The sequence below is a fragment of the Rhinatrema bivittatum genome, chromosome 2 (genome assembly GCF_901001135.1).
Source record: "Rhinatrema bivittatum chromosome 2, aRhiBiv1.1, whole genome shotgun sequence".
Classification (NCBI taxonomy): Eukaryota; Metazoa; Chordata; class Amphibia; order Gymnophiona; family Rhinatrematidae; genus Rhinatrema; species Rhinatrema bivittatum.
Genome location: NC_042616.1, coordinates 484307466 through 484328616, shown reverse-complemented (window position 1 = coordinate 484328616; position 21151 = coordinate 484307466). Strand labels below are relative to the sequence as shown.

The 21151-nt window shown below is 44.8% G+C and overlaps 1 protein-coding gene across 1 annotated transcript in view; it reads left to right on the top strand.

Annotated features, from left to right (window-relative positions):
* The window catches only part of LOC115083337 (GDP-mannose 4,6 dehydratase), a 767289-nt gene that overhangs the window by 254977 nt on the left and 491161 nt on the right, over positions 1 to 21151 (top strand). The gene's annotated exons all lie outside the window — the stretch shown is intronic.

Sequence of the window (21151 nt, the reverse complement as noted above, 5' to 3'; positions counted from 1 at the left end):
TTTTCCTTGATTTTTGGATGCTAAGGAAGCTACCAGCAGCAGCTTGGATCTCCCGTTGGGTTGTTGAACCTTGCAAAATCAAAATACCCCACCCCCGCCTCTGGTAATGCATTGGGCTTTAAAGTTGGAAACTCAGGACTGGCCAAATAACCTTCTTCCAAAAGCCAGGTCGCATCATTGTCCCAAGCGTTAAGGACATAATTGGTATCCCCCTACCGTCCTTGGGACTTTCCATTTGAAAATGCCTCAGCTGTAGGACTGACTTGTTGCTAGGGTGATTACAAAGATTCTTTTTTTTTTTCCAGTAGATGGGAGAGTAAATGCATTTCAGCAAATTCATGTTTACAGCTTTTTGTTATGGTTGAGGGTTGGTTTTTTTTCTCCTTGCACTTGCACATTATCATTAGAAGGGAAGGCAGTAAAAATGCCAGAATGTCTGATGGTGCAACAGCCAAGTCGCAAACAGATCCCAGCTGGAGCGTACAACACGGATTGCTTGTTTAGGGTAATTTGTTGGTGTTTTTTTTTTTTTATATATATATATTTAGTAGTTTTTGGAAACTCCCTCCATATGTTGAGCTGCACTTTTCATTTGTGCAACATGCTTTTTCCTTTTTCATGGAAGCCAAAGAGAAGTGTTGGGGGGTTGGGGGAGGGGGCTAGAAAGAAGGGCAGAGTACGTCCTTCACTTATTCATACTTGCACTGAACGACTGATTGCAAGCATTGGCCGCTTTACATGTTCCGTAGATCGTTCTCTGATGTAACGATTGACCATAGCATTTGAGAGGAAATAACACCTATTAATCTGCACAACTCTGTTTGCTTCGGTTATGTGCAGTTATAGATTTGTTAAATTAATCTAACCAGATTACTGCCTTCATGTCTTTTGAGTCCTGAAAAATAAAATCAACTTTTTTCTTTGTGAAAATATTTATTATTTTTTAGAAATGCAAGAAGTTTAGAAACACGTCAACTGGCACAAATTCACAGTGCTGGAGGACTAGGTGAGTAGGGTGGAAAGAGTATTGACAGAAGCACTTAAGGAGCTGTTAGTCCAAAAGCATATATGAAACCAAAATGAGTCTAAAGCAAGTTTTAATTTTAAAAAAGCCTATCAGAAAAAGAGTGCCATGCTCTGTGGTAGCTGCATTTATTTATTTAGGTGTTTTATATACCGTCGTTCCAAAAGAAGATCACAGCGGTTTGCAAAGTCAGTTTTAGAATTCTTGGTCGGCATTCACATCGTTGTCGGCTTTCATGCGCTAGGTCAACACAACAGTAAAATCATATTCTCTTTCATATCCATACATATTCTAGGTTAACGCAGTAGCAATGTATAATCTGGTACCAATTCATACATTTTCTAGATTGACAAACAGCAACTACAAACATTCAGGGGTAGATTTTAAAAACGTATGCGCGAGCATCCATGTGTGCGTGCTACCCAGAGCATGCACATGGATGCGCGATTTTATAACATGCGCGCGCATGTTATAAAATCCAGGGCGGCGCACACAAGGGGAGTGGACTAGTGCAATATTCGCGCAGTGACGCATTGCGGCCTTCCCCAGTTCCCCCTCCCCCTTCCCCTCCCCCTATCCCTATCCTAGCTACCCCTATATTTTTTATTTTACCTTTTGCACCTGCAAATGAGCAGTAGCAAGTTGCGCGCGTAGGCACTGTGGCAAATGGCTGCAGTACCGGCCACCTTCAGCCCCGCCCCACCCCCTGGACTGCCCATTTGCTGAGGACTGGCTCTTGTGCGCCTAACAGGGGTTACACACGCGGCCGGGTCCCTTCTAAAATGTACGCGGTGCGCGCAAGGCCCGGCCACGCGCATAACCCCCAGATTTTATGCGCGGGGTTTTTTTTTTTAATTTGCCCGTTAGCCTACAAAGAAAATTCCATTATTTAAATGTTGTATTCAAACACTCAAAAACAGAAAGCCAACAAGAATAACAACTCCACTGAACAAAGTCAATAACTTGAACTTCCTCAGAAAGTCCAAACACTCTGACAGGAGTGATCCTTTGGCGTGGAAATCCAGATCTCAGCCAGTATTTTGGCATCACTTGGCAGTAGTAACACAAAAGTGCTTGTTTTTTCTCTTCTTAGAAAAATCATTCCCACAGCCATCCCTGGTTACTTCAGATTTTTAATGTATACTAATGCCCCTGAAGCTTTTCCTCCTTCATATCGAGAACAGTGCAACTTGGAGGCAGGAATAGTGGAAAAAACAAATGGCCACAGCTTTATTAAAATGTGCAATAAAATACATTGAAATCATCATTCCCAACTTACTAAGCCCCCATTGGTTTACTAATAAACAATTAAAGATTCTACAGATCGAACTGAACCATTTCTCACTAGCATCCAGACATACAGACACCGGCTGCTGTTGACCTGCCCGATAGACTCAAATAAATTACACACCCACATACAGCCTACCAGACAGACCTGCCTGCTTGCCATCTGCAGGCTCCGCTAGGTCTTCTCATTTTTTTTTTTGTTAGGCCTTTTTTTTGGATATTGCCCTTGTAGCCTGCTGGACAGACATGGCTGTGCTGTGGTCCCCAATACCGCTTTTTAACACTCTGACCATGCCAATGCCTTCAGCCATGCATTTGTTTTGGGGGGGGGGGGTTGGTGGGGGGAGGTAATTCTATAACTGCCTGCATTGGTGCAAAGTCTGCAGGTAACCTTTACCTGCAGACCTTGCACTCATTTGCAAGAGGGAAAAATATGTGCTTAAGCCTTCCGTATGAAAATGATTCCAGGAAAACTACCCGGGCACATTTAAACCTCTTAAGCTGAGTGAGTGGCTTTCCCAGGTAAATTTCCACACATGTGTTTAGAAATCCAGACGTGTGCTTGTAAGTTTAAACCCCTCCCCAGCCTGCCCACTGGTCCTTCTTTTCACAGTGCGGGTAGACTCATCTGTGTGCTGGCGCTATGCCCCTAAGTTTGCCCACACATAAGGAGGGCAATTTTCTAAAAGCCCATTTCTTCAAGTAAAGCACAGTTTTACCCGTGGAAAGGGCTTTTTTCAAGTTACCGTCTTTAAATACAGGAGGCAGGTTGAGCCAGGGCACTGAAATGTTCACTTTCCCCAGTCATTTGCCGATCTTCTATAAAGCCGAGCCAAATGTCTTGATTGTTCTGCTATCTGCCACAAATCTCTCTCTGCCTGCATTTCTTCCCTGAACTAAAGGGGCTGGGTAAACAGGTTCCATCATGCCCTCTACTGGATCAAAAAAGGTAGGGGCCTTCTGTACGCCAGTGGTGTTTTTTTTTTTCCCAGTGGTTTCTCTGGCACCTCCATCTTTTATTGGTTCTCTAGCTCCGCCCCTTTCCTCCTAACCTAGCTCCTTAACTGCTATTCCTTTGTGCCTTGACTGGGAGGAAGAATCGGCCAGCTGGCCATGTTGCCACCTCTGTGATTGTGTATGGAAGTTTTAAAATCTAAGAGGTAGATTTTAAAAGCCTTGCGCACGCAAAAACGGTCCACCTGCGCACTTAAGTGGACCGCACGGGAGCTATACGAATTTTAAATAGCCGGGAAGGGCGCATGTACATTGAGGTATGCACGCCCAGAAAAAGGCGGAAAAGGGGCAGGGCATGGTTATTCCAGAGGCGGGGCCAGCACTGACACGCGTGCGTATGTTACGCACGTAACTTTGCTTCAGCTCCTCAGTAGACATAAGAGTCCGGAGAGAGAGAGAATCTTTATAAGGCTCAGCCTAACATACAATACGTGGACCATTTAAGGGGGCACATTGATTCGGGGTGAGTTTTCGGGAGATGGGTTGGGGTTACGGGTTAGAATTTTAGATGAAAAGGAGTTGATTTGTTCAATGCAGCTCGCAGATCAAATCCTCTTGTTAGAATTTTCATCACTTATAAAGTCTAAAATTCTTTAATGATGTCAGTTTTACAATGGATACCTCTGAATGTGTCTGTAACAACATGTCCCTTACAATGGTCCATATAATGAGTGTCAATATAAAGAGGCTCTCTCTCTCTCTGAGCGTGCATAAGATATGCGTGTACAGCTGCAAACATACGTGTGTGAAGAGTATTTTAAAGCTAAAATAGCATGTATCTTTGCGCGCGCAAGAAATGCGGGTTTATGGGTGCCCTTTTAAAATCTACCCGTAAGTAAGGACAGCAAATTAAGATATCCTGTTTTCTTTGATTTCTTAAGGAGAAATGAGTGGTTGAATTGTCCAATGTTCTTCTTCATGCTCTCTACTTCTTACCACTATAACCCTTAAGACTGCAGGTTGCTACTGTTCCCGTTGTCCTCATGAACTGGTGTCACTGTTATCTAGGTGTGACAAGTAAATAGATGTAGTATAAAGTGTCTTCAGTGGAGCTCTGTACCCCTGTACACCTCTGAGATAGCCAGGTTGGCAATCTGTAGCTTCTGATTAAAGTCACTATTTCATTCAGTCACAGCACAGAGTATACGCCATGGGTGGTAGTATTTTGTGGAAAATTAGGAACAAATTAAGCTAAGCTTCATCCAGTCAAAATGATGCATGGAAACTATTGACCTCATACAGAGTAATTAGATCTATACGTTTTATATGCTAAATAATAATATTTTAGAAAATGTTGGTCTATCCACAGGGAGCTGAGGAGAATGGAGGGCCAGAAAAGTGCCCCAAATCCCCCGTGATTTGGAAATTTCCACCAGTAAATGATGAGCCCCCACAGCATCCTTTGCCACGGTTTGTGAGTCAGGACTGTGCTGTTAGTTGGCATATGGTGGAGAAATGATCTCTTTACGGCTGGATCCCGGGACTCTCGGCCTCCCATTCCTCTCCAGGCCCTTTGCACTGGGGCCCTGGTGTGAGGAGATGCAAAGCAGCATTTTCTGGCTTTCCACGGAGAACAATGAAGGCTCTGTTGTTCAGGAGCCCAAACTGCGGCAGCTCTTACTTCAGCGGTCTGGAATGACTGGTGCGACTCAGGTTCAAAGCTCTTGGCCTTGCAGCACGTTTACTTAGCACCAGTTTTGCTTTTCTAACCTCGGAGGGGGAGGGTTCTGCTTTAAACCGTATGAGCTGTTCTTGTTTTGCTAAGAAGAAGGCTGTGACTATTTTTATCATTAGATTAAGGGACACCAAATGAGTGTGGTGGGTCTTTTAATTACATTTGCGTTTTTCGTGGAGAGGCATAGCGAAGGAGCAGGACTAGCTAAACACATTTTGGGTTTTATCCCTTATAGCTTCTTAGGCAACCAAGAAATCCAGGCTTTTTGGCATTGTTCTATGTACGGCATCTGGTACAGTATTCTGGAAACTCAGGCAGACTTTTCTTAGTTGGTATCACAGTTATATTGAGTCAGATGTGTGGTGGTAGGTTGGAGGCAGTGTCGTGCAAAACTGACCCCTAGTGGCTGGGTTTAGGAACCACACTTGCAGTGGAAAGGAATCCTGGCACATGGCCCACCAGCCAAGGACTGTCACTGCAGTAAGTGGACCTTATGAATTTGGAGGAGATATAAAAAAAAAAAATAGGAGAAAAATCCCTGCGTAGTTACGAATGAGGGCTCCTGGTGCTGTAGCCAAACAGCGAGCAGTTCCAACTCAGCTGGAAGCCCAAAGGAGCAAGGCGGGGAAACTGCTGGCCTAGAGCAAAAGAGCGTGGCGGGTGCTCTTACATGGTGGTTCGCTTTCTTGTTATCACCTCTCTGGCTGTTGGTTTTCGAATGCCGTTTATTGTGTACTGATGGCTCCTAGGAAACCTCGCAAGACAGTGTGGAGATCGAAAATGAAAAGACGAGGGCTGATCGGGGGAGGGAAAGATGCCTGTGTGCCAAGCATGAGCCCAGTGTCCATTAGACTTTGTATTTTCGTCCTCCTTTGTGGAATTAGTGTACTTGGTTATTCTCTCATTGGGAATTCTTGGTGATGGCTGTGAACCCTTCTTGTACAGCAATCCCTGCTCGTCCTGCACTAGAAATAGAAATTTATGAGCCATTAGTGTCCTCTAATTTATAGACTGTTATACTTTTAACTTGACTAGTCTTCTTCGGTGAGGGGATATTTTTAGTGTGTGCCCTGCTCTCAGTCTCTAAAGCACTCTGCCTTTGTGAATCCAGCTACAGAAAGAGAATACAGATTGAAAAAATTCACAAACTGCTCTGCACAAAACATAGTTTATCTGGTCATGCACTAAACTGTATCTGGATAAAACCCAACATGCCTTGAAGAAATGGCAGACAACGTTTAGTTATCAAGGGCCTTTGTTTTGGAACTTATTTCCTATAGATATTCGCTTGGAAACCGACTACATGAAGTTTAGGAAAACAGTAAACACATGGCTTTTTTAATCATTCTTTTAAGGATTAGTTGCAGGACAACAAAGCGATATACCATACTAAAACAAAGGGAGGGTAACTTTCAAACTGGCGCGTGGACGCACATGTGCGTGCGTGCGTCGGCCTGCACCCAGGGATGCTGCTGTTTTAAAACTTGAGCATGTATGTGCGCGCATATTATAAAACAGCCTGTGCCAAATTTTAAGTGGGCGCAGGCATCGGTGTGCAAATCTCACTTCTACCGTGTATATCGAGCTTATGCGGGAGAGCTGAGTATGTCTGATGTCATTTCTGTTTTATTCACTTATTTGTTTCTGTCTGTTTTTACGTATTTTAGTTTTACTTATATGTATATTGCAGTGTACTCTTATTAATTATAAGGTGAATTTTAAAAGCCTGCTGTGTGCCAAAACTGGGAAATACGTGCACAAGTCGGACCGGCGTGCGCCAAGCGTAGTTTAAAAGGTGCTCGCGTACGCGCTCATCTCACGCTACGTGCACAAAAAAAAGGTTCTAATAAAAGGGGTGGGCTCCGGGCAGGGCATGGGCCTTCCTGGATTCCGTAATGGAACCCGCACGTAAATACTCGCGCGCGCGCACGAGGGCGCGCTGCGGTCCTCTGCCACGGAACTTTACTTCTGCTACAGATGACGTGCAACTCAGAAAGCCAAAAAAAAGTGAAGAGGTGAGTAGGGTTTTAAAGGTCGGGCTCAACAGGGTAAAAGGAAGGCTATTTAGCTAGGAAGGTTAGGAACTCCTATCCCTTACCTGGGCGAACCAGGAACGAATTGGAAAAACTGGTAATTTCGTCAGCGCCGCGTCTACTAAAATCCCCCACTTACACAGTAGAAGCAGCATTTGCACGCACATGGGTGCACGTTCAGCCTATTTTATACCGTGCGCAGTGCGCACGCATGTGCACATCCGTTATAAAATGACCCCATCCCTGGGCGTGAGCCGGCAAACGCGTGCACATGTGCGCGGCTGTTTAAAGGTGTACCATCTATATGTTGCCATTGTTTTATACTTCATTATTAATGTTTTATATTTTTATATGCATTTTATTGCAAACCGCCCATAGCAGGGGATTGAGCAAGTCTAAATTTTTTTTAATAAAATGATTCTCAAGGGAATACACAAATGGATATTAACTGGATTCAATTTACAGTTTCGACCCTTCCTCTAAAATATAAAGAGGGTAATTAATTAAAAATGGCCTCTAAGTGAAGTGTTTGTTGCCCCTGTCAGAAAAATGTCTCTTCCTTGAGATGACACACTGCATTTATTTTTGCAGAACCTTTGTTTTGAGATCTCCATTTCTGGGGAGGGGGGACACAGCTGGGGGGAGAAATTCATCCAGTCTCTGCATGCTTCCTAGAGTCACACCAAAAAATAAACCCAATTTTGTGGTGGCTGGTGAAGACCAGCAAGCATAGACTGCAACTCCCCATTGAATCGGGAATGGAGTAAAAGGGGGAACAGGATGAGCATTTTCCATGGAGGAAACTTTCCCTTCCGGAACATTCAGACAAGCCTTTCGAGTGCGGTCTGATGAATGTTTCATTCCACAGTTATCAGCAGGACTGTTATACTGGGTGTCCGCCTGCACCTCAGGTCACTCCCGCCAGCAGCTCCCGCTCACCCGGCCATCCTCGTGCTCCTGCCTTGCTGTGCAGAGGTACAGAGTGCGTGGGTATCTTCAAAGTGAAATTACGCGTGCATTTTCACTCGGAAAGGGATCTGGGAAAACGACCCCCCACGCTTTTACAGCTGCTGTGTCGTACATGGCGGTTTTCTGGAGAAATCTTGAAGTCTGCGTGTGAGTGCAAGCTCCTCCGGAACATCTTCCCCTATTCTGGGTACGGTAGTGTCACCATGGAGGTAATTGTACCAGCACATGGAGCGGGCAGTTTTCACAAAAGACCCATTTCTGTGGGTAAGGCTCTTTTTGCATGCGAAACTAGCCTCGTAGAGGGCATGCGCTCGATGTATAGAGATGACCCTGCTTTCACTCCTGTGCACATGCACAATGATTAAAGCGCCTTTCTAGACCTACTAAAACGTTATGATTTACCTAAGGATGGATTAAAAGGGGGAACAAATAGAGCGGTTGCTCCAGGGCCCCGTAACACACTCAAAAGGTAACTAACATTTTCTTTCTTGAAGTTTTCCCGTTTCTGGTGTTCAGTTTTGTTATTGGAGGGGGGGGGGGGTGGAAAGGGGGCCCTGCGTTTTGAAATTGCTCCAGTGCCTCCTATCGCTTTAATCTGGTCTTGGTTTTGGCTGTCAGAATATGACTTAAAACCGTCTCTTTCTTAGGGTGACTTTTCTTGTGAAAGACAGAATAGACACAAGTGTAATTTGTCATTCAGAGACCAAAAATGGCTACTTAACACCCAGTCCATTCCCAGGTGCTCTCTGTACTCAATCTACAGCCATTAGGATAGCCGAGGTTATCAAGATAAGAAGCAGAAGCTCTTTGGTGAAAGCACAAAATTGAAATTTCCTTTTTTTTTTTTCCTCTTGGTAATATGAGACATAAAAACAGTGAGATTCCAGTTTTACTGTCTCATGGTAAAACTGAGTATATAACACTATTCCTTGTCAGGTACTTCAGTAGTGTTCAGATTTTGTTTTGATATTTTTCCTTACGCCTTGGAAACATCAGAATCCAGTTTGGTTTATGCAAAAGATCCTAAAGAAATTAAGTGCAAGAACTAAACACGTTGTCTCTGTTCTTAGCGCCCTTTCTGCTGGGTGCTACACAGGCACATTAATAGCAACAGAGACGGTGATTTTTAATCGGGCGCGCGAATGCACGTGTGCCTGCGTTCCTCGGCCCGTGTCCAGAGACGCGGCCATTTTACAACATACGCCTGTATAATGCCATAATTTTCAGTGGGCGCAAGTCCTTGCGTGCAAATGCCGCTTCTACCATTTAAGCGAGGGGATTTTTAGTAGACACGCGCACCAACGCCATTTCCAGTTTTCCCAGTTCATTCCCAGTTTGCCTAAATAAGGGACAGGACTTTCAACCCGCACCCCCCCCCTCCCCCCAAGTTTAATAGCCTCCCATTTCCCCTATTAGCCCTGACCTTTAAAACCCCGCCAATCTATTTTTCTTTTGTTTTATTACTTACACGTCCTCCGTAACAAAAGTAAAGTCACGCAGCGGGGAACCCCAGCGCACCTGAGCGCGTAAGGTATTTAAGCGCAAATTTAAAGTTGAAATCCAGGAAAGGCCATGCCCCGCCCAGATCACACCCGTGCCCCGTCCCTCTTTCACAACTTTTCAAACTTTTAAAATCTGCTCGGGGCGCGCCGGCCCAGCATTTTCGTGTACCTCCCGGTTTTGGCACGTGCCGGGCTTTCAAAATTCACTTTTAAGAATGCAGTGCCCTGCTTTGCTCAGTGTAGTGACCGTGGAAGTGGTTTGGAGAAAATGAAAGTTTCAGAAGTGCAGGCTGCATGAGCTGTGATCCTTTGGATTGAGAATACACTGTTCAATAAAAGAGGACTGAAACCAGATTTCTAAACGTTAATACTTCAGGGAAGCAGAGACCTCTGGAAGAAATGACTTGGAAGCACATTTTGGCACGTGGGCTAATGGGGATAAGGAACAAGGAGGCCGATATTCAGAAGCCACGTAGGCGGATAACTGACAAGTTATCCATCTACATGGCCAAATGGCAATATTTGAAGCCAGGTGGTCCAGGGCGGGCAGGAGGCATTTCAGGGCGGCTAACTCTGGTTGTGCTGAAGAGCTGTCCTAAAGTTAACTGGATATACTTTCCCGGCCACCTTTAAGACAGCCGAGTGTATACAGTAGCGCGGCTGTGCCGCTGAATGTCCCTGTTAATTTAATTGGATAGCTATATCCGGCTAACCTAACTAGCTGCTCCATGGCTGAATATCAGCCTCCTAGCTATTTCTATTATTTGCCCAGTTATAATTGCATAAACTAGGGTACAGTTGGATTAAATTGATTTTGCTCGGGGTCCAAACGGAGTTGGTGGGGGGGGGACCACGACGACTTGAGCTCGTGTCCTAGTACTTCTTCTTCAGCACGCTTCCTCCTCTTTCCCTGTGGAAAAACTAAGGGCTGTGGAATAATCCTTGAAAATGAAATGCTGGAAAAGTATCCTGTTGTATGATATTAGTAAATTATCAAACAAAAACCATGGGCCTGTTGATGGAATTAAGAAAACCTCTGATCCATAAATACATTTTAGATAATGAATATTTAAAACCAGAACTTATTTTAGATGTTTCCATGCAGAAGTGGTGGTGATATTATTCATGACGATTTTCTGTTACACAATATGCCTGTTTCTTTTTTTATTATTTTTCAAGTGGAATTGGATTTTTGCCTGTAGCATTGAAAACAAGAATAATGCAACCCGGTGTCATGTTGCCATTATAGCCCCTGTTTTCCACCCACAGGCATATGTCAGCTTAACAAAAGCTGAGGTATTTTCACATTAATTTAATGGCTCCTTTCATTTAAAACATTTATGTCTACAGGAACTGTGGCAGATTCTGTTCCACTCTGGTTGACAGGAACTAATGTACAGGCCGAGGCAATTGTGGAAATGTGCTCCTGATAAAAATATAACACAGTTACAAAAAGCCTGGAAAAAGTAAGGTGGCAGAGGATGGAAAGCCTGCTCCAATTAAAGTTTTAAAGTAGAGTTATAGAAAAAGCCAATGTGCTTTTTTTTTTTAGCCATCAAATTGCTGCATTTTCTTTTTCCACTACTGAGTAATTATGATTCTGCCACTTGATATTTAGGATGAATAATTATATCAGGGCATCAGAAAAGCATTAAAGAAAGTGGAATGAGGCATTTATCTTTTCGGTTATCCTAGCTCTGCCCTCTGGGGCAGGTGAATAGCTACAGCACCTACATTGTATGACCCTCCTTGAGCTTGTATTTGGGACAAGGCCAGTAAATTAAATCTAAAATCCAAATTGAAACCCCCTCCCCAACTCCACCTCCCAGCAGGGCTTTTGTTCAGTCTGAGTAAACTTAATTGCAAGTATATAGCTTTACCCATGTTAGATAGGGAATTTTGCAGAAATGCTTTTGAAAATTGCTCTCTTAGGGCTCAAGCCACAATATCAGAGTCTTTCGTTCATGGCATTCTTGTTAACGTATGCGGGCTTTTAAATAATTGTGAACATTGTTTCAAATGATCTAATGCAACCTTGTTTGTATTGGCCCAGTTTAGAAAAAATATGCATTTCTCACATAACTGCTCTACTCTTTCGTTTCTTTATCCTGCTTTTATTTTGAAAGCGAATCTGTTTTTCTAAGCATGCTCTAAGACTTTAAGCCTTGTGTAAACTATGTGTAGTATAATATTGTGAAAAAGTATTATGGTATTATCTGTCTTCCATATTCTCTGGGCTGTCGTTTTTGTCCACTGATTGGGTAGTGCTTCTCCAGTTATTGGTCAATAATTTGTGTTGTCAGTTTGATTTGTGATGGTATAATCCATCCCATCAGCAACTAATATTATGCATTCTCTTTTTCTCAGTCCAGCCAAGCATCTCAGCTGGCTAATGTCAGCATGATAACACTGTGTAACTACGATGCTGGAGAGACCATATAAATGTTAGCAACATGTAGAATACATTTCTGATGGGAAGTGTACTTTTTGTTTTAATACTGTCACTATTTTTTCACAAATTTTGTTTTATTTTTCTGCTAGAATCATAAGAATATAATGGCAAAAACTACATGATCAACCAATACGTTTTGCCATGTTCAACGAAACAAATGCCGCCACAGAAAAACTGTAAATTTAAAAAAAAATTAGTACCACACTCCAAAGTGTGTGTGTGAGTGTGTGTGTATAGATTTACATGTGTGTGTGTGTGTGCATGTGTATATATATGTATGTCTATATATATTTTTCTCCAAGGACAAGCAGGATGGTAGCCCTCACACACAGATGACATCATCAGATAGAGTCCAACATGCCACTATTCACGTGTCCACGCAGGGTCCCTCTTCAGTCTCTCTTTTTCCATGAAGCTGAAGCCTTGCGGCTGTGGAGCTCGCACGTTTTCAGTGAGAAATCTCTCTCTTTCTTCCTTCCTGAGTCCCGTCAGGTCCCTCTGCATATTTTTCAGATTTTTTTCCTCTGTATCGGTAAGTTTTTTTTCGGTTCTTTGCGGTTGGTTGCCGACGGTGGCACCTCCCGGTGGCTGCCGGTCATCGACTCTGCACTGCTTTATTTATTTATTTATTTATTTATTTGTGGTTTTTATATACCGAACTTCGTAGAGAAACATCAGATCGGTTTACAGTAAAACTTCAAAATCAGCAACAATAGCTTTACATAGAACTTATAAGTAAACAGTGATTAACAGCTATAAAATTAGTAACGAGGCTTCATATCGAAACTTGGATAGAAGTTATTGGACAATAGGAAAACATTGAGAGAGTTATTGGGGGAAGGGGCAAGAAGGAAGGATAGTGGGGAGGAAGGAGGGGGGAGGGAAGGGAAATAAGAGTTGCATAGGTTGCTTGGATTTATTTACAATATGTACATTTGTGTGGTTATATAAAATTCCTGCTTTCTTTTTGCCATGGCACCATCCAACTTTCGCTGCTGCTCCCAGTACCCCCAGACCATGTCCATCACAGACCCCCACGAGATCTGTGTTCTCTGCCTGGGGGAAGCACATGATGTCTGTGTCTGCGATCTTTGTGCCCCAAGGGTTGCCGAGCGCGCCTGGACAAAATGAAGAAGCTATTCAGTGCCAAAAAATCGGAACCCTCGTTGGCATCCAGGAATTTTACTCCACAAGGAAAGGGAGTCTCAGCCTCGACCCCCTCGATATCCCCTCCTCTACCACTCCTTGATCCTGGGGTAGGGGCAGGGGACCGACCTTGGTCTATATCCTCGGAGTCCAGATCAATGTCTCCATTGGTCCCGGGAAAGGACTGAGGTGAACAACAGGAGAAGTCCAGGAAACACCATCACTGGTCTTCCTCGAAGCCCAGGAAGGCATCAACCGGTTCCATGCCTCCCCCGAAGCGGTCCCATATGGAGGAAGTCTCCCCCTCTGGTCCTCTCGAGGACTTGCAGCGGTCTCCACCGGTACCGGTGGAAGGTTCAGTTCCCACCCACGATTCGAGGGGCAATCCGATTCCGCTGCCGCCTCCTCCTCCAGCTGTCCTGTCCTTGGCACCCTTTGGGGAGGAGTTGGAGAGGCCAGTGTGGTTGGTGGTCAACTGGGCCCTGCAGGGCATCAAGCCTCTGGTTCCACTGGAACTGCCGCAAGAGCCAACTCCCTTCATGCTTGCGCCTCTGTGGAGCAGCTGGACCTGCTGCTTGGTGTCTTACCAACGCAGCCAGCCGCGATGCCACAAACGCCTTCGCGGTTGAAAGGAGTATCGCTGCTGTTTCCACCGGTTCCTATTCCAGTGAGTGACTCCTTGGATGAGGAGGCTCCATCGGGGTCGACAGCGCCCAAGCCACGCATGATACCCCGGCAGACTCTAGTACATCCAGGGCCATTGAGACTGGTGCGTTCAGTGCTGTCAATGCCTCTGGCATTACTGATGCCTGGGGATTCATGAGTGCCTCTGTGACCCAGGATTCCATTGGTGTCCCTGGTGCCGTCTTCAGTTCCACCGTTGCCCCCAAGTCCTTCTGGCTCGAGGCTTAAGGCTCCAATGAGGACCCCACCTCCCGTGTCTCCGGATGTTCAGAGTGAAGGGGAAGCCCCGTATGATTCTTGAGAAGGTGAGTCATCTTTTTCCTGCACGGAGGAGTCAGAGGATTTACCTTCCAAACCCTCCCCGCCGGAGAGAAAAGGAAATCCCCTCCTGAGGATCTATCTTTTTCTGGACTTGGTAAGGCCATGGAGGAGTTTATGCCTTTCCAACTATTAACAGAACAGGATTCTCGTCATAAGATGTTAGAAATCCTGCAATTTATCTGTGCTCCTAAGGAGGTGTTTGCAGTACCAGTACATGATATTTTTAAGGAGCTGGTCATACGGCTCTGGGAGCATCCCATCTGCATCCCTCCAGTGAACCACAAGATGGATGCGGTCTATCTGGTCCAACCACCACTGGTTTTGAACGCCGACAGCTTCCACATCAATTGGTGGAGGTGGAATAGTCCCTAAAAAAAAATGCAAAGAGGCTCCAGACTCATGCTTTGGCCCCATCGGGCCATGAGCACAGAGCTCTGGATGCTCTTGGATGGCAGGTATTTCAGGGCTCAATCCTAGCAGCCAGGATTGCCTGCTGTCAAATGCATATGGGCCAGTACTCCAGAAACCTCTGGAAACAAGCCCAAGAATTAGAGGAATATCTCCCACAACAATTTCAGGATAAACATGATGTCCGCTTGGTGTCTGATGTGCTTGAGACAGCTATGAGGGTAGCAGCAGCAGGCATTGGTGCTTGTTGCATGGCTTGGCTGCATGCTTCTGACCTTCAGCCTGAAGTGCAGGTCCATCTGGCAGATGGCACAACTGAAAGACTATCACAAAACCCTTCAACAGTTGTCAGCCAGCAGTTTGGACACCCAGCCCTCGGGCAAGAAGCCTGCCAGGCAATACTCAAGACGGCCTTTTTACCGGCCATGCAATATTACCCGCCAGCATCCCGAATGAGACCCCAGCGGGTGCCAGCTAGGCCAAGGGCACGGCATCCCCGTGCACCCTGACTGATCCTAGCCCCTCCTCAGAACCCTTTCGTGGGATTTTGACTGGTGTCCAGGTTGTATGAACCAGCAAACCATGCCCCGAGGCACCAACACCCCCCTGTGGGGGGCCGTCTGCAGCTCTTTGCTAAGCGATGGATTTCAGTTACCTCAGACCACTGGATCCTGTTCATCGTGAGGCAGGGGTACAGATTGCATTTCCAATGAACTCCTCCTCATTCTCCTCTGTATCCTCGGTGGAGAAGCGTAGGGAACCAGCAGATACTCCGAGTAGAGCCCTTCACCATCTTAATGGCTAGAGCGATTAAACGGGTCCCGCCTGGCCAACAGGGAGGCGGGTTCTACTCCAGGTATTTCCTGATTCCCAAGAAAACTGGTGGCCTTCGCCCCATACTGGACCTGAGGTCTTTAAACCATTTTCTTGTAAGGGAAAGATTCAATATAGTCTCGTTGGGAACTTTGATCCCTCTCCTCAGGGTGGGGGACTGGCTCTGCTCCCTCGATCTCAAAGATGCATACGCCCATATCCCCATTTCTCCCACGGACTGGAGATATCTACAGTTTCTGGTAGAGGAAGAGCACAACCAGTATTGCATGCTGCCTTTCGGTCTAGCATCGGCGGCCCCCATCTTCACAAAATGACTGGTGGTAGTGGGAGCCTATCTCTGGAGGCAGGGAGTACATGTCCTTCCTTACCTTGACAATTGGCTCATCAAGAGCGATTCCATACAGAGGGCACTACGCTCCCTACTGTCCACTATAAGTGCCCTGGAAGGTCTGGAATTTCTAATCAACTACCCAAAAACCATCTCCAGCCTTCACTGCAACTAGACTTCATAGGGTCCAGGCTGAACATTGTCCAAAAGAAGGTCTTCTTGCCCTAGGACCGAGCACTGACCCATGCTTCCCTGGCCCAAGTATTCTCCTGTTGCCCCCATGTCTCGGCATACCAGTTTCTGCACCTTTTGGGGCACATGGCAGCGAAGATTCACGTCACCCCAGTCACTCAGCTGAACATGTGTAGGGCACAGTGGATGCTGTGTGCTCAATGGTGCCAAGCCACTCAGGACCTTTGAACCTATATCCTGATCATCACTCCCCTTCGGCGATCCCTCACGTGGTGGGAATCCCTGTCCAATCTGGAAAGGGGATACCCTTCTGGGTTCCTCAGCTGTAGGTCACCCTCACCACCGACATGTCTCTTACGGGTTGGGAAGCACAAATTGCAGGTCTCAACACTCAGGGCCTTTGGTCAATGCAGGAACGGTACTTCCAGATACATTTCCTGGAGTTGCAGGTGATTCGTTATACCCTGAGGGCATTCTGGGAGCTTGTGCTCAACAAGGTGGTCCTAGTTAAGACCAAAAATCAGGTGGCGATGTGGTACCTGAACAAGCAAGGAGGGACGGGATCATATCTCCTCTGCCAGAAGGCAGTCCAAATTTGGTCCTGGGCTCTCCAGAATGGCATCTTCCTCTGAGCCGTATATCTCCCAGGGGTGGACAACATCCTAGCCAACTCATTGAGCCGGGCCTTCCGACCCCACAAATGGTCCTTGAAGCAGGAGATTGCAACTGTATCTTCTGCCTATGGGGGATGGCGAACATAGACCTGTTTGCTTCCCCAGAGAACAAGAAAGTGGATTGCTTCTGCTCCCTGGGACTGCCAGGCAGGGAATCAATGTCAGATGCCTTTTCACATCACTGGGGCACAGGTCTGCTGTATGCTTATCCTCCCCTGCTGCTGATCTTGAAGGCACTTCAGAAACTCCAACAGGACCAAGGCACCATTATCCTGGTTGTACCGTTTTGGCCACTCCAGATCTGGTTCCCTCTTCTACAGGAACTGGTCTCCTGCCCTCCAATCCAGCTGGGGACTGCTCCAGACCTGATCACTTAGGACCACGGCAAGCTACGCCACCCCAACCTCCAAGCCCTGGCCCTCACGGCTTGGATGTTGACCAGGTGACTGTGCAGGCCCTGGGCCTTTCGGAGGACATGTCTAGGGTTCTCTTGGAGAACAGGAAAGCTTTCATAAGGAGATTGTAGAACCTCAAGTGGAAGAAGTTTTTGGTGTGGTGTGACACTCATGGTCTGGAGCCATTCTCATGCTCCCCACTGAGGCTTTTGGACAACCTGTTGCACCTTTCTGAGGCTGGCTTGAAAACCACTTCGGTAAGAGTTCACTTAAGTGCTATCGGGGAATATCACCAGAGGGTGTATGGCGCTTCCATTTCGGTCCATCCACTCATAGGACATTTCATGTGTAGCTTTTACAGCTTAAGCCTCTGATGCAACCCCCAGCAGTGTCTTGAGCCCCTGAAGTCTTGCGATCTGAAGTACCTCTCCTGGAAGGTCATCATCTTGGTAGCAGTCCCTTCAGCGCACAAGGTCAGTGAGCTTCAGGCTTTGGTGTCATACCCCCTTTATACAAAATTTTGTCATAAGGTGGTTCTGCATATGCACCCGAAGTTCCTTCCAAAGGTGGTCACGGAGTTCCATCTCAATCAACTCATTCTATTGCCCACCTTTTTTCTGAAATCGTATGCTCACCAGGGTGAGCGTGCCCTGCATACTCTGAATTGTAAAAGGGCCCTGGCCTGTCCACTCAGCTTTTTGTCTCCTTCGACAAAAACGGGTCAGGACTCACAGTATCTAAGCAGACCCTGTCCCATTGGCTAGCAGACTGTATTTCCTTCTGCTACACTCAAGCGGGCTTGCAGCTTGAAGGTTATATTAAGGCTCATTCAGTCCGAGCTATGTCTGTTTCGGTAGCTCCATTTGTGTGCAGTGCCCATTCATGAGATCTGTAGGCAGTGACCTGGAGTTCTCTCCACACCTTCGCCTCTCATTATTTCTGGACAAGGATGGACGACGTGACAGTCACTTTGGCCAGTCAGTCCTCCGTAAACTTTTCAGCCATGAAAACCCAACTCTTCCTACCTGGGCCCTTTCATGGGTTGCAGGCTTGCTCCCCTTGTTCCAGCAGCTCTAGTTGTTGTGCACGTTTGCACCTGTTATACACTGCATGTATTGGGAGCAGCCTGTAGTTACATATTCACCCATATGTGAGGACTACCATCCTGCTTATCCTTGGAGAAAACAGAGTTGCTTACCTGTAACAGGTGTTCTCCAAGGACAGCAGGATCTTAGTCTTCACGAAACCCTCCCGCCACCCCACAGAGTTGGATTTCTTTCTGTTTGTTATTTTATTTTTCGTGAATTCAATGTTGTAAGACTGGCAGCATGCTACTATCCACATGTCCACGTGGGGTCCCTCTTCAGTCTTATAACATAGAATTTCCATGCCAGGCTCCATCTGATGATGTCACCCTTTTGTGAGAACTAACATCCTGCTGTCCTTGAAGAATATCTGTTACAGATAAGCAAATCTGCTATATCTATATCTATGCGTGTGTGTGTAAATTTACATACATATATATATATATATATATATATATATATATATACACAACATTTATTTATGAGGATAAGTCACCATTACCTTCTTTTCCCAAAAATGTTTTATTTATTAAATAAGTTCCACATCCACATTACTAAAAACACATCATACTATTTCCCTAATACATAATATCCACCTTTCAATTTTAATATTAATTCTATCACCAGATTTTACTAAAACCTTCCCAAAAAAAACTTTTTTACCCCACTATTCAACAAAATTGCCCATATTTTCCCATCCTGCTGTATCTTCAAAGGTAAAACACCTTCCTCTTCTTGCAAGAGCCACACTTCCACAGCTGTGTCCTAGATTTTCATTAGCTGTTTCCTAATCTTCATAGGTTAACACCCCAACACAGAGGCCTCAATGTTTCACCGTCCGCTTGGCTTCATCAGGGAGAAACTGAACTCATTCACAGATCATCTTAAAATTCTTCACGGGTACAAATTACTCACTATCACGTTCTGGAGATTCATGTATACTTTGTCTTATGTTCTCAAATAGTAGATCTCAAATCTTTCTTAAATATCCCATTCTCATCACATTATTATTTCTAAACGTAGTCACCGCGCCATTACTTGCTGCTTCAGATTTCAACTCGAAGTTTCCTATATATATGTTGGGTATATTTACATATATATATAGTATGTATGTGGTATATTTTTGTATATATGTGCATATGTGTGTGTCTCTCTCTCTATATATATATATATATATATATATAAGTGAAAAAAATAAATAAAGATGGCACTAATATCTCTTCTAAGGCCAGGGGAAACAGATGAAGTATAATACACAAAAAAATAAATAATAGAACCTCCTCTTTTTAATTAAAGTTGCTTTAATTATCCTACTAGTATTCCTTAATGATATAAAGTAAAGATACCCTAAGTGACTTTCACACAATATACCCAGCATTATAATCATCAAATAAAACCAAACAACAAACACTCCATCATCTCCAACCATTCACACACATCCATGTGGAAATATAATCCAATATACAGACATATGACACTCATTTATAAACAGATTCATTGAAGTTACCATCATTGATTTAATACAACATACTTCACTGAATGTCCAAAGGTATACCAAATGCATATCTACTACTGGTCTATCTTCATGAAAAATTATAAAAATGTCCACATTTGAAAAATAATGCAGACTAAATCCAGGAAACTGGAGATTAATGCAATCCTTAAGTAACTAAAAGAACCCAGCAAAGGCCTTTATTTCATCCTATGAAACGGGTTTTTGCCATGCTGCTTATAAATCCAGTTAAAGAAAAAACTGAGCTCCTGGGTCTAACGAAGATCATCTGACTGGCAGCATTTTCAGTTTATGCAATACTTTGATCTGTCAACAGAACTTCACTTCCTTCGTTCTATGATTCCGCACTAATGTTTGCGAGTCTTCTCATAGATTCAGTTGTTATATCTCACATTGGCCCTAAAAATAAATGAAAAACGCACATTGCAAACCCTGTAAAGCTTAGAAAACTAAACCTCAAAACGGGTACACCAACCAGAATTTAAAATACAGATTGTAGCTCAATAGCTACATTTAAAACCTTTTACCAATCAAATTTACTTTCGAACCCCTGTATTTCAACTTTTAAAATTACCTTCCAAACAGAAGTTCTACAGTTTTCACATGTCTCAGTAATGACACTGAGCACTGGAACATAGCCAGGAAACCTTCAGTTATAACCACCTCGAAGAGAACAATCAAAACTTTATTGAACCTTTAGTATAATGACTCCCATTCAATGGCCATATTTAATTCTAGTGGAAGTGCCATTTGAAGATATTTGTTCCTTATGCTGTAAATAGAATGAGAGATATCCTTCCCTACTCATGACAAATTGTTAAATTACAAAAAAAACCTGCAGCTGTTGAATAATATGATTATTGTCTATCCAATGCTGGACAATTGGAGCATCATCTTTTTTAATACAAATACAGCTTTTGTGCTGTATAATGCACCTTTTAACTGTCCGCTTGTTGCAGTCAATGTATAACTTCTGAAACGGACATAGGGTTGCCTATATCACCTGTGCCAAATCGCATGTGAAATGCCCCCTTAATCGATGTTTAATTGATAAAGAAGGATGACAACACACTTGCCACACATATGTTGGCCCCATTCATTAGAGACCGAGAGCTGTACTACTGGAGTTAAAGTGATAACAAACTGATTCCTTAATTTACGACATCTAGTTTTAACAAAAATGGGTCTCTATTTAAAAATATTGGGGTAGATTTTAAAACTTGCGCAAGCGCATCTATGTGCATCTTGCGCACACCGAGCCGCGCTGCCTTCCCCTGTTCCCTCCCAGGCCGCTCCGATTTCAGAGCGGCCTCAGAGGGAACTTCCCTACTCCCCCACCCACCTTCCCTTCCCTTCCCCTACCTCCCCCGCCCTTTCCCCCCTACCTTTTTCTTTTTTTTGTTTTAAAACTTACTTCAGCCTTGGGGCTGAAGTAAGTTGCGCGCGCCAGCCAACTGCCAGCGCGCAATCCCCGGCACAGCGGCAAATGGCCGCTGTGCTGGGGATCCTCTGACCCCGCCCCACTCCCGGACCTCCCCACCCCCTCTCCACCCCTTTTTGCAAGCCCTGGAACTTACACGCGTCCCGGGGCTTTACATGCGTCGCCGAGCCTTTT